The following is a 12145-nucleotide window of genomic DNA, read 5'->3' as shown; positions in this document are numbered from 1 at the left end:
ATGTGAGTCATAGTGTGACCATTCTTCTAGACCTTGAATGGCTCAGGATATTTTTTATCTTTCCACATACCTGAATAACAATAAGTGCTATGAGCTTTCTTTCAATATTAAAAAAAATTGGTTTTTCATTATATCATCTATGTACTTTAATCTGTTTTTTTCATCTTTTCTAGCTCTTTTCTCTGAGGTTAAATTTTAGATGATTTCCTTAGTTGCATTTTCCAATGTATTAATTCCTTCTGTAGCTATGTCTTATATGTTGTTGAAACCATCTATTGTCTTTCTAATTTCAATTAATGCATTTTTCACCTCCAGAAGTTCTATTTTATTCTTTTAAAAATCTACTTACTTCTTAACCCCATTATCCAGACTCTCCTCTATTAAATGAAATGATCAAACATATTTTTTTCATATTGTGATTTTTATGATTCCAGTATCTGCAGTCACTGGGAATCTGATTCTGCTCTTTGTGGTTTCTTTTGGCTCTTGCTAATAATTCCTTTTGTGTGCTTTGTTCTGTTTGGGTTTTGTTTTGTTTTGCTTGAGAGTTTCTCATTTTTTCTAGACTGGAATTCTCTGAGGCTCTTTCATGTAAATTTGCATTTGTTTCTACCATATACTTGAGGGCACTAAGACCCTGGTCCCCTGTCAACTAAATTCTTACTTTGAGGTTCTTTAGACCATTCAGTTGATATAAATTTAGGCTCAATTATATACAAGGGCTGGTTTATGGGGAGGAGTCCTCAAGGCGAATTTCTTTTCTTCTCCCCATCCCTCTATTTAGCACCAATGTTGGAAGGTATTTTCTCTTCAGTGCTTTGAAATGGGGCTGCTTGTTTATATTTTATCCTTACACTGAGAGAGCAGGCCCTTGGGTATCTTCACTTTGTAAATAACGTCTTCCATTATATGACCTACATTGGGAAAGCTCTAGGGCATGTTTCCTGTCTTCTAAGTCCTGTGAGTTTTTGACAGCTAATGCTCAGATCAGTTGATCTGGTAAATGTTTTCAAGGTAAAAGATGTTTATTGTGCTCTTCTTAACTTTTTGTATTCCTACTTTCACTTTGTTTTGACCTAACTATGACTTATTTTCTTGTTAGTTCATGGATACTTCTAACCAGATGTTTCAATCTTTACCCAGTTCTTATTTGACTAAGAGCAATGGAAGTTTGGGCAAAGATGTTAAAATTTCTGTTGGTAATATTATTTGCATGTGCTTGTAGAGGGATCCAGAAAAGTTAGATAATTTATCCCTAAACTTGGATTTAAGCTGTCTTATTCCTGAAAATTACTGATTACACTTAGGACATGCATGTCTTTTGGTTCCAGCATATATGCTCTTGTAGATGCCTGATCTTTGCTTCAAATTAAACTGATAGAAATGATATAATATAAACTGATCTTAGTATAGAGCTGACTGTGCCTTTTTGTTGGTGCTCTATACATAGTATATTAATCAAGGTTCTCTAGAGAAAGAGTAGGATATGTATATATGTATATATTGTGAGAAATTGGCTCACACAACTATGGAGGCCAAGAATTCCCATGAGCTGTTGTCTGTGAGCTGGATACCCAGGAAAGCCAGTGGTGTAATTCAGTATGAAGGCTTAAAACAGGGTAGTCTATAGTGTAGTGTCTAGTCTGATAGAGAAGATGTAATGAGATAACCCAACTCAATCAGCGAGGCAGGAAAAAAGGGGCAAATGAAGTAAATTACTCCTTCTTCCACACACAGTTTGTTCTACTCAGGCCCTCATGGGTTGGATAATGCTCACCCTTGTGAAGGGCAATCGGTCTTACTGAGTCTACTGATTCAAAAGCTAAACTTTTTGGAAACACCCTCACAGATACACCCCAAGATAATATTTAATTTGGGCACCCTCTGGCCAGCCAAGGTGACACATACAATTAATCATCACACATAGTGATTTTTATTTTTTATTTTTTTTAAAGATTATTTATTTATTTATTTGAGAGAGAGAGTGAGAGAAAGAGAGCATGAGAGGGGAGAAGGTCAGAGGGAGAAGCAGACTCCCCATGGAGCTGGGAGCCAATGTGGGATTTGATCCCGGGACTCCGGGATCATGACCTGAGCTGAAGGCAATCGCTTAACCAACTGAGCCACCCAGGCGCCCCACATAGTGATTTTTAAAATAGATAGCCCAGACTTTAAAACTGTACCATGAGACATGAGAATGAGGTGATATCCTTGTGTTTTGAGGGTAAGAATTTAACTAACAGTAATGATTACACCTGTTCATTGCTCCTAGACCAGAGATAGAGGTGAATGTTTGAATTGAAGGGAGAGAGTCTCCCTCAACTCTACCCCATCAGTATTCAGAAAAAGGAGGACTGAGAATAATTGGGCTTAAACACAGAGAAAAGTAGTGATAGATTTTTAATGCTCAGAGTTTTTGTGTTTGCTTTTCTTTTTAATGTAGACAGTAGTAGCCATAAAATTAGACTCTGTTTAATGCTCAATTTAACTTACATGTCTAACATAAATGTAAAAACAAAAACAATAATTTTAAAACTTTTATAAATAAATTTAAATCTACTACAAAACATTAACAATGTAGTTTTAATTAGTTTCTTTGTTGTTGCTGTCATACTATTTTTCATCTTTTTTAGGATCGTTGTTATACTTATTTTTATATCTTCCTTAGGCTTCAGCATTACTATTTTGGCACAGTTCTGGAATCTCAGTTATCTTAGCAGAACCTGAAAATTGTGCTGTGGGTGCCCTGTCTGCTTTAGAAGGATTTGTGAACTTGAATTAGAAAACACTACACATTGAAATGCCTGGGTGGCTCAATTGGTTAAGTGTCTGCCTTTGGCTCAGGTCATGATCCTGGGGTCCTGGGGTCAAGCCCATATGAGGTGTTCCTTGCTCACTGAGGAATTTGTTTCTCCCTCACTCACTGCCCCTCCCCCTCCTCTCATGCTCTCTTTCTCTCTCAAATAAATAAATAAATAAAATCTTAAAAAAAAAAAAGGAAAGAAAACACTACATATTAATGTTTATTAACTTCTAACTAAATCACACAAGATCTAACTAAAATTTCACATTTCTTTAAATTATGAATATACTTTATCAGTTATTGCTTCACAACAATCATAAAACATCTCAATGACATACATTAACAAACACTTACTTTTCATGCATTGATATGTCATCTGGATTAGCTCTTCTGATCTTAGTTAGATCTTCCTGATGTATTAATGTGTTGTCTAATTTAGAGTGGGCTCAGTGGGTTGATTCTTCTTTTTGCTGCAGTTTTGTAGGTTGGCTAGGCAGTTCTACGCCAAGTGTCTTTTATTCTTCTTAGACAGTGGGTTAGCCTGGACCTTCCCATGGTTTTGGAGAATGCATTAAGCAATGAAAACACATGAGGCTTCTTAAGGCTTAGACTCAGAACTGGCATACAGTCACACCCTTCTGCCTGTATCGCTTTGGCCCAAGTAAGTCACATGGCCGAGTCCAAAGCCTAGGGTGAGAAAGAACATTCTGCATTTTGCGAGAGTAATTGCAAGGTCACAAAGAAAAAATGTCAAGGCAGAAAGGATGAAAAGTCAGATCTACAACAAACCTCAGAAGTTTAGACTCTGTCAATGGCTTTTTCACCAATAAAAATCACAGGTATTTTGATATCCCTTATAGTTTCAGACATCTCTAAATATTTTTTATGCTCGTCACCACTTTGAAATAGTGATTTTTATTACATTTATTGGTAGACTGCACAGGATCTGTGACAGTCAGTTGATATATCTGGCCAACAATGAGGCAGCTAGTGATCATTCAACCACCAAACACAGAGGATGGTGTACTCATCCTGCTGATCTGGACATCTGTGTTGCTTTCTCTTATTTCTTATGAATATGTAGAAGGAGATAAGATTAGGACCGCCTCAAGTTTAACGTTCCACGTCAAATTAAGATCTACAGGCTTCACACTGCAATGTCATTAAAAAATAAAATTTAACTTTAACTTGCCTGTACTTTAAATGTATTGTCTTGTTTTTTAATATATTAATAGAGAAGCCCATATTTTACTAGATTATATTTTATTTTAATATTTTGCTGACTGTTTAAATATTACAAGTTTCCTTTCTAATCCTTTATTTTACCCATTTAAAAACATTAGTCTGAACCTGGATGGACCTAGAGGGTATTATGGTGAGTGAAATAAGTCAGATTGAGAAAGACAAATACCATATGATTTCACTCATATGTGGAACCTAAAAAGCAAAACAAATGAATAAACAAAGAAATAAAAAGCGGAATCAGACCTATAAATACAAACAAATTGATGGTTGCCGGAAGGAAAGGGAGTGAGGGTGGGGGTGGGTGGGTGAAATGGATGAAAGTCTATAGGAGATACAGGCTGCCAGGTATGGAATGAGTAAGTCATGGGAATGAAAGGTGCAGCACAGGGGATACAATCAGTTGTATTGTAATAGCATTGTGTGGTGACAGATGGTAGCTGCACTTGTGGTGAGCATAGCGTAACATACACAGAGGTTGAATCACTATGTTGTACACCTGAAACTAACGTAACATTGTGTGTCAACTGTACTCAAAAGTTAATTAATTAAAAATAAAACAAAACCAAACCCAAAGCAAAAATGTTATTCGTTGGTGGTGGGGGGAGGGGGGTTCCGCAGACTTCACCAAAGTACCAAAGGTTTCCAGGCCATAAAGAAGTTTTTTCCCCCCACCTTGGTGCAAAATGGTTGTCTATTAAAGCACGGGGCACCGGACCTGTGCGCAGAAACAGCTGCACCTGGGTGGGGAAGGGTAGCTGATTATATTCTGTGGGGTTGGGTGAGGTAAGGGAAAAGGGAGGTTTTAAGAAAACTTTCATATGCTCAAGAGTACCTACAAGATACCTGAGGCTTTGCCATTGTCAAGGAGGTTTTTCCCCTCCAGCAAGGCATTAACATTAATATAGTTGGGAGGTTCCTGGAGGAATGTCACACGTGTCCCACCCAGGAGTGGGTGTGTGTGTGGGGGCGGGCAGGGTGCAGGGTGTCAGCTTCTGCTTTGCCTTCAGCCAGCCTTCTGTTCACTAATTTCCCCACTGAACAATTTTGACCCTTAAATCTTGAAGGTGGAAGGTCTTATCTTCAGTAACGTCTTCCTGCTGAACAAGGGCATAGAGATGTCCCTACCTATGGGTCAATACTGGTCAGTTGGGGAATGTATAGGGGAGTTACAAAAGCAGAAGGCAGCTAAATCCAACACTGTCAACCTATGAACCTCCTTGATTAGAAAGGATCATCCATTAGCTGGAAGTTATGGCAGTGAAGGAATCTTGGTGCTGGTGAGGCTGCTGGGAACTCTGTAAGCAAGGTATCAGGGCAACATTGCCAAGGGGTATATGACTCCAGGTTTCCTAAAGTTAACCTTAGTTCCTTAAAGCTGTTTGGTCATATCTGAGTCTATGCATGTTTCTCAAATATGACATTCCAGTCAAGACCTTGGTAAAATGACCAGTGTTTCCAATGGTGTCCAAGTTTGCACCAGAGTCCAGATGTAAAGACTCACATTTGGGTGTCAAATGAGATGATGTGAGACTTTGAAGCTGACATCCAAGAAAGAATTCTCGAGATGTCTTTGGTGCAAAATGGTGGTTTAGTGTCTTTGGTGGTCTTGTGCACCAAAGACACTAAAAAGAGCTGCCAGGACATCAGAAGGTTTAAGAAGTCTCTGTTCTATATATTTATTAGCATCCAGGAACTCTCAGGGATGACTTCTTTGAATAAACCAACTATTTCAGTAATGCTATGGGCTATTGAGGGAAGGCCCACATGTCTATACAGGAGCCAAAGTATTAAGTGGATAGGAGCATGACCTGACTTCTCATGGGCCACTGTGGTATGAAGATATCTCTAATGGAGAAGTGAATCTGGAAAGAGTGAATGGTAGAGGTTTTCTGGTCTTCTGTTCCCTCCCTCCCTTTTGAGACATTCTCTTACAGAGGTAAACTTATAAGATTTGGGTTTGTGGGGGGCACCTGGGTGACTCATAAGCATCTGCCTTTGGCTCAGGTCATGATGCCAGAGTCCTGGGATTGAGCCCCCACGTTGGGCCCTCTGCTCAGCAGGGAGCCTGCTTCTCCCTCTCCCTCTGCCTTCCTCTCCCCTGCCCTGTGCAGTCTCTCTGTCAAATCAATAAATAAAATCTTTAAAAAAAAAATGGGGGTTTTGAATAAGAGATGGGACAATTTTCACTTGACACCTCTACTTGTTTCTAGGCTTTCTTAGCAGAACTCTGCAGCTCTTCACTCTTCACTATCAAGCCTCCAGCAAAAGAGACCTCACTGAGCAACTGCAGTTCTTTTTCCTACAAAGCTTAGACTCTCTGCCTCCAGACTCCTTCTCAAAACAGAGCTCTGGGCAGCAGCCAACATTAATTGTGGAGGGCTGGCACACTGGCTAAAACCTACTTGCCACCACGTTCCAGCCTTTTCCTAAGTTTCTTCCAAAAGGAAACACACTAGTGCTCTGCTCATCGTCTGAAGTGCTGCCTTTGCTAACATGTGATGCTCGTTAATGTCGACGTGCTTTCCTTCCAGGTAATATATTTCCATTAAAAGCGTAGAGGATGTTTTAATGTGGAAGAAGGACCCTACTGCTAGAAGTTTCAGTGAATCAAGTGAACAGGAAGGCAGCATAGTTTAACAAAAAGAGCCTGAGTTTTTGGCATAACAGGCACCCAATGAATGTTCCAGTTATTTTCTTGCGTTAAATGACTCCTGATTACCTAGTACTTGACAAATACCCACAAAGTTGAAGATATGGATCTTTCCTTTAGGGAGGTTCTATTTATACTGATGAGATGATATGGGACAACCTTTAATTTTTCTTCAGATACTACCATATTATAGGCAGTCGTCTGGCCAGTACAGTTGATTAAAATTTTACAAAGAAAAGGACAGCCAGTCACCTACTATGTTGTCTACATAATCTCAAACCAGCAGCTGAGTTCTTTCACTGAACTCTTCTGGGTATTGGAAGGCAGACTAAATACTTTACTTGCTGCCCAGCAACTTGAAGATGGAAAACACATCTTTTGATTAATTAAAAGCAAATGGTTGGAACGACTTACCTTTCCATTCTTTAATTAACAAAGCCCACAGGCCACATGAGGAAGTAATAACACTCATTATGTTGTGATGAAGGACTGTGATGAGGAGTTAAGTCAGACGGGACTCCAGGCACGATTCCCTTGAAGGCTTCCCTAAGATGCTGTCCTGAATGTAGACAGATCCTTACTTGTTGAAGAATCCTATCTCACCAGTCCTGGCACATGCCTCTTCAGAGAGTGCATTTCCTTTTGCAAGGGAAAGAAGAGCCCTTGAAACAACGTTATATTTTAATTAAGCCTAGGCATCCTCTCTGGAATTTCCTTTATTGAAAGAACACCTCCTTTGATTGGTATCTGTGTCAGTCTTTAGAACAAACAAACAAACAAACAAAAAGATTGATCCCTTCCAGGCAGTACTGTCCCATCTGAATGATCAAAAGCGTGGTCAGCTGATTTAGAAACCAGCAAATTATTTTCTTATTGTCCCTTAAATCTCCCAGGAAGCACTTTTGAAGGTAGTCTCCATTCCTCGGGCTTTGTTCACCATACTTCATGCCTGTGGGTGGTCTCAAGGAACTTGAGGAAATGGCAACACCTATTCTACCTCCCTGTGGAAGCAACCCCCCCAGCCCCCCAGCTTCCTCCAGGGTCCTTGCTCCAATGCTCATTGTGAGAGGTTTCCCTTGTTGTGTCATCAAGGTGCTACTGAAACCTTTAGTTGGATGGCTTCCCATCCATCAGGAAAGTGAACTTTTTTTTTTTTTCTCAGAGAGAGAGAGATTGAGAATACGAGGGGAGGGGTGGAGGGAGGAGGAGGAGAGAATCTTTTATTTATTTATTTTTTTAAGATTTTATTTATTTGTCAGAGAGAGAGCACAAGAGAGTGAGCACAAGCAAGGAGAGCAAACAGCAGGCAGAGGCAGAGTCCCTGCTGAACAAGGAGCCTGGTGGGGGACTTGATCCCAGGACTCTGGGATCATGACCTGAGCCCAAGGCAGATGCCTTAACCAACTGAGCCACCCAGGCGCCCCAAATGCACATTTTTAAGTGACTCTCTGATTGAATACCTCTAGAAAACTCCTGCTTCTTCACATGAAGATTTTCATCCACCAAGTTTGATTGTATAATAAAAGTCACCATTTTAAATTAAGTGAATTCTAAACTAACTTTTTCTTACATGTTTGATTCTTGCTTTTTAAGAATGGAGTGATGGAGTCTTTGCGGGAAATTTAGAAAATTTTTGTGGCTGATTTTGCATGCCATGTTTCAGCAAGTTGTAAATTTTATGGCTCTGGAAATACAGTGTTAGCAGTAGAAATGCTGACCCCTTTCTGGTTATAGTGGCCCAAATATCAGTACTATTATCCCTATCATTGAAAAAAATCTCATAATGCTGGAAACTTGAACATGACCTGAATTGTTGAATATTCTAAAACTGGTGGAGGGAAACCATCCTAGATTCCATGGACCGGTGGCTGTTTTCACTAATCTGGTTTAGCTGCAGGTACAGAAGCCCTCTAAATACACTTTCTCCTTCTTTGAGATACTCTGGTAGGATGTAAGGAGTCCTATCTCCAGAAATAGGCAGGTATGAACTGAAACTTGAAACCCCTCATAAAATCTGGTATCTGTTTGCTTAATGTGAACCTGGTACAGGCAGCACTAACTTTTGCCTGGTTTTTTGATATTACCTCTTCTCTGGTCTTCCCAGATCCTCCGACACTCCTCCAATCCATTCTCTCATTGCCTCCACAGTAATCTCTCCAAAATGGTACTCTGATATGTCTCTGAGTTGTATTAGTTTGCATCCTCTGAGAGGCATATGCCGAGACACAGGTGAGACGTGAAAGGAATTTACTGGGAAAGGAGAAGGAGCTGAAGGAGATGAGGAGAACCTTCAGACATACTGGTCTGATCCCTCTGAAGGAAAGGGAAGGGAGGAAGGGTGTCTAGAAAGAGTCTCAGTCTGCAGTTCTAAGAAAGTTTCTGTCAGGTGATGAGGGGTCTGTAAGTCAAAGCTTCTATCCTGTCCCATGTCTTGCCAGAATGGGTCTGCATTAGTGTCCTTGCTTTACTCTGTTATTGATGGAGAGTGATCATGGGAAGCATGGCCTTAGTTTGAACATGGTAATAGATTAATAGATTCAGAACACAACACTTGGGGCTAGGTGTCAATTACCCTCCCACAGCAGGCAGTCAAGAGTCGCATGTTCATAACTGCCTCCATGGGTATTTTCTAGAAACCTCTAGCTTTTTCTGAATATCATCCCCAGAACTAGAACGCGCTCTCTCTGTCTCTCTCTCTCTCTCTCTCTCTCTCTCACACACACACACACACACATCTTAATAAGCAGAGTGCTTGCTCTCTGATTGTTCTCTTTGAATCAGGTTGTCATCACTAAGTACTTCCAAAGAGAAATTCTGAGTCCATCTTTGATGTCTCCCTTATTGTGATGATTCATTTAACATATCAACTTGACAGGGTGCCCAGATATTTGGTAAAATATTATATTCTGAGTGTATCTGTATGAATGTTTTGGATGAGATTAACATTTGTGTTGGTAGACTGAGTAAAGTGGAGTGCCCTCCCAAATGTGGGTAGGCCTCATCCAATCCAACAAGAACATGAATAGAAGTCTGAGTAAGAATTAATTTGCTCTCTTTGCTTGAGTGTTGAGCTGGGATATCAGTCTTTTCCGGCCCCTGGACTAGGACTCAGACCATTGGTGCTCCTGGTTCTGATGCCTTCAGACTCAGATTGGAGTTATACATGAACTTCTTGGGTCTCTAGCTTGCAGAGGACAGATTGCCAGATTTTGGGGTTTCTCAGCCTCCTTCATTTCATGAGCCAATTCCTCATAATAAGTTCCTATCTATCTAACTATCTATCTATCTACCTATCTACCTATCATCCATCTATCTATCATTTATCTACCTCCTATTGGTTCTGTTTTGCTGGAGAATCCTAATTCACTCATGTTTAAAACTATTTAGTGGTTTTCTGTTTTTCTTCAGATAAATCTTAGGATTCATTTTAATACCTATAAAGACTTCATATTTCTGCCTCTAGTTTCATCTCTGGTCTCCCCCTCACTCCTGTAAGGCATGGGGAGACCTCAACACTTTTTTAGTTGTTGAAGATTTATCAGCTGAGATTTTTGACCATAAGTAATAGAACTAATTCTTGTTAACCTAGAAGGATAGGGGGAAGACTGAAAGGATATGGGGTAACTCACACCATCAATAAGAAGGAAAAGAATCAGGTCTCAAAGGACAAAAGTGAAGGCAGAATCAGATAGAGCAACAGGACAGAAATCACTCTGTAGTCTTGACAAGGTAAGATACCTCAGTAAACCAAGAGTTTGTAAATCAGGGGCTGTAATTGAAAAAGTAACCTACTAACTGTGTGTTAACTACCGTATTTCATAAATGACCGAATGCTTTAATCTTACGTTGATTCTCAAACCTATCTTCAGTTTCCCTTCTCTTTCACACAAAACTCTCTCACAAAAGAATATATAAGCATTTCTCTTCCAAGGAGTCAGCTTCCAAGGGCACGAGATCAAAAGCTGCTTATAACCAGCGGCTTCATCTCTTTGGATCACTGCTGTAAACCCAACACTTAGAAGAGAGACTGTGTAATAAAAAGTATGTCCAATAAATATTTATTGAATAAGTGTGTGAATGAGCAGCCCATGTTCTGTCTTGATTCTGTGATAAATTATTTGACTAAATGTGATGATTGGCAATAATAGCCAGCATATGTTGGTTGTTTACTCTATCAGACACTGTTCTATGGTCTTAACTGATACTACTTCATTGAATCCTTACATCAACTCTCTAAGGTGAGGAAACTGAGACACGAACTCATTGGGTAGCTTGCCCAAGTTGTCACAGCTGATGGAAGGCAGAGCCAAGGTTTGAAGCAATATGCCTGACTTCTAAGTTTTGCTCTGTCTCTTGATGGTGAAGGTCAGTGCATTGCACTATCAGGCACATAGGAGGTATTCAAAAATACTTTTTTTTTCTTTTTCTTTTGCTCCTTCCTGTTCCTTTTCTCTCTTCTTTGTATTTCTAGTCTCACCCTAGCCAGGGCACTGCTCTGCATCTTTCAAGATTAAGTGTTCAGGAAACACCCCTTCCTATACCTCTGTTGGGAAATGTGTGTGAGATCTGATCCTCTTCCTCTCATTCACTCTGGCTGTATCTTGAGAGAATGTTCTAGGGGTCATGGTGGGGGGGGTGTCACATGAAAGAGTATATCCTGGAGTCTACATTACAGATCAGACTGACTAAATATTTACTATGTCTATCCTAAGTTGAAATAAAGTTCATTGGTATCTCAGTGTTTCACTGGTCTACTTTCTTTGGTGGAGAGACTTCTACCATGGGAGAGCCACCATCTTTAGCTTGTCAGATGTAAATTTGGGAGAAGAGAAGACTGAAAGCCAAGGGGTGAGACAGTAAAGGAAAGATATAAAAAGCTTAAATAGGTCACAGAATTTTGGTCCAGGAAATTTATAAATCTTAAACAAGTTCTATAAATCAAAAGAAAGGAAACATTGTTTCGGCACATAATGGGCTGTTTGAGGGAAAAAGCCAAACCAATTGAATGTCAAGGCATTTTATAAAACTTGTCTTCACTGAGGCCTCTCTAAAGGGAAAGTGTGTGGCTCCCTTATTCTCTAGGTAGCAAAGTGGTGCCAACAAACTGTCACTCTGTCCAGAGTCCTGAGCCCAGTTCAGTTTCCTGCCATCTAACAACCATTGGATTTCACACTCCATTGGAATGGAATCTAGAAAGGAGAAACCATAAAATTCTGTAATGGTAGTGTTTTGAGTCCTTAGCAGTGAAATCATTGCCTTGGGTTATCTGTTAATTCCTCTGGCTAAACATTAAGGCTGGAAAGTCATCAATTACAAAAGAGAAGGGGCTTGAGTAAGACATAAGAATAAATAGAAAAGGAGCAGCTGGACAGGCATGAGGCAAAGCTCTCCAGAGCCCAAGATGATGGCTTCTATGTAGTAGCCAACTCTGGTCTGTAAAATCCAGT

This window comes from Mustela erminea, chromosome 6 (assembly GCF_009829155.1).
Source record: "Mustela erminea isolate mMusErm1 chromosome 6, mMusErm1.Pri, whole genome shotgun sequence".
Taxonomy (NCBI): Eukaryota; Metazoa; Chordata; class Mammalia; order Carnivora; family Mustelidae; genus Mustela; species Mustela erminea.
Note: the sequence above shows the minus strand (reverse complement) of the source record.